This window comes from Penaeus japonicus, unplaced genomic scaffold (assembly GCF_977035675.1).
Source record: "Penaeus japonicus unplaced genomic scaffold, GWHDUDI00000001_assembly GWHDUDI00000011, whole genome shotgun sequence".
In the NCBI taxonomy this organism is placed as follows: Eukaryota; Metazoa; Arthropoda; class Malacostraca; order Decapoda; family Penaeidae; genus Penaeus; species Penaeus japonicus.
In genome coordinates this window covers 20,913,772-20,916,271 of record NW_028234413.1, presented here as the reverse complement: position 1 = coordinate 20,916,271, position 2,500 = coordinate 20,913,772, and positions in this window count along the sequence as shown.

Sequence of the window (2,500 nt, the reverse complement as noted above, 5' to 3'; positions counted from 1 at the left end):
ATCCTCATTTTCTTTCTTTCTTTTTTTCCACCTTGTTCTTCCCCTTACTCTCCTTCCTCATACTTTTTTTCTCTTTATCTCCCTCATCCTTCCTATTCTTCCTTATCTTCCTCACCTTCTCTTCTTCACCTTCTCATCCGCCTTCTTCTTCTATCTCTTCTTCTTCTTCTTCTTTTTCTTCTACTACTACTGCTACTACTTCTTATTCTTATTCTCCTTTTACTCTTCTTCCTCCTCCTCTTCCGCCACCACTTCCTGCCCTCCCTCTCCCCTCCCCTCCACCTTCCTTTCTCCCCCCCCCCCCATTCCCTCACCATCCTCCTCCTCCTCCTCCTCCTCCCCTCCTCCTCTTCCCCTCCTCCTCTTCTTCCCCCTTTTCCTCCCTGTCATAATTTTCATATCTTTTGGTGCGTTACTTTATTAACACGTAATCAAACGACAATGAGGAAGAAGAAGAGGAAGAGGAGGAGGAAGAGGAGTAGGGGGGAGAGGGGGGAAGGGGAAGGGACGGAGGTAATAAGTATAAGTATTTGGTAAAGTATGAGGAAGCGAATTAGAGGACGAGGAGGAGGAAGAAAATGGAAAATGAAAGAGGAAGGAGGAAAAAAGGGAAGAAAGAATTAGTAGAAAGAAGAAGGAGGAAGAGGAGGAGAACGAGAATAATAAGAAGCAAAAGGAGAAGAAGGAGAAGAAGGTTGATGCGAGGATAGAAGATTAAAGATAAAAGGAAGAAGAAAGAAAGAGAGGTGGATGAAGGAATTAAGGAAGGAGAAGGAAAAGAAAGAAATCAGGGAATAGTGGCTTTGAGGGAGAATAAAAGAGAAAGAAATAACGAAGAAGAGAAGAGAAAAAGAGAAAAAAAATCAATGAATATAATGATAAGGATAATTAGCAGAGAGATAGACTATAAAGAAAAATCAGATGTGTATAAACACAAACTCTCTTTCCCTCTCTCCATCTCTCTATATCTCTTTCTCTCTCTTTTTTTTTCTCTCTCTCTACTTCGCTTTCCTCCGCCTATTTTTCCTCCTTTTCTGCCTAACTTTTCCTTCCCCTATTCTCCCTTCCCACCCCTCCCCCTCACCCCCCCTTTCCTTCTTTACCTATAAGGTCTCAATTACCCCCCCCCTCCATCCCCCACCCTCCCTCATGAAAATTGCGTAATTATAGACGCAAAAGACAGGAGATTGACATAAGAAACTGCTAGAACGCCGCTGGTCACAATCACCCTCCCACTTCTCCTACCCCCCCCCCACCCCTCTTCTATTAATGCCCCTCTTCCTCCTTCTTCTTGTCCCCTTCTTCCCTACCTCCTCCCCCTCTTCCTTGGCCTAAACTTCTCCCCTCTACTTGTCCCTACCTCCTTCCCTCCCTACATATCCCCTTCCTCCATCTCCCCTACATATCCCCTTCCTCCTTTTCCCTCTAAATCCCCTCCCTTCTTCTCCCCTTCCTCCCCCCCCCCTTCTTCTCCCCTTCCTTCTTCCCCCTCTACTTCTCCCCTTCCCTTTCTACTTCTCCCCTCCTTTCCTCTCCCCCTCCCCTCCCCCTTACTTACTCTTTCCCCTCCCCCCTACTTCTCCCCTTCCTCCTTCCTCCCTATTTCTCCCCTTCCCTTCCTTCCCTATTTCCTCCACTCCCTTGCGTCCTTCATCCCCCCACCCTTCCTTATCTCCTACCCCCTCCCCCCTCGTCCTCCGTGTACACCTGACTGGGTGGGGGGTAGAGGGGGTACAAGTGAGGCTTTGATATAAAGGAGGGGGGTGGAGGGTAAGGGGAGAGAGGGGAGGAAGAAGGTAGCTGGTAGGAGTGGGGGAGTTGGGGGTGGGGGGTGAGGAAGGTTGTGGGAGGGTGTGGTAGCGTGGGGGAGGGGGGAGTTATATGGGACAGTATGGGAGTGTGGGTGCTGTATGGAGCGTATGATAAGAAAAAGGAAGAAATTATGTATTCATTTAAAACGATGAATAGGGTTTTGGATGATAATCTTAAGTCATCATCATCATTTTTATTACCAGTTTTGTTAATGTAATCGTTGTTACTATTTACATTTCACTGTCAGGATTAACAATAGTGTCTGTTTATACACACACACACACACACACACACACACACACACACACACACACACACACACACATATATATATATATATATATATTATATATATATATATATATATATATATATATATGTATATATATATAATATATATATATAATATATATATATATATATATATAAATATATATATATATATATATATATTAATATATATATATAATATATATATATTTATATATATATATTTATATATATATATATATATAATACATATATATATATATATATATATATATATATATATATATATATATGTATATATATATATATATATATATATATATATATATATATAAGTATATATATAAAGAGAGAGAGAGAGCGAGCCTGATGGGCAAACAGACAGCTGGACGTAGATGTAAGGATAACTCATGAATAT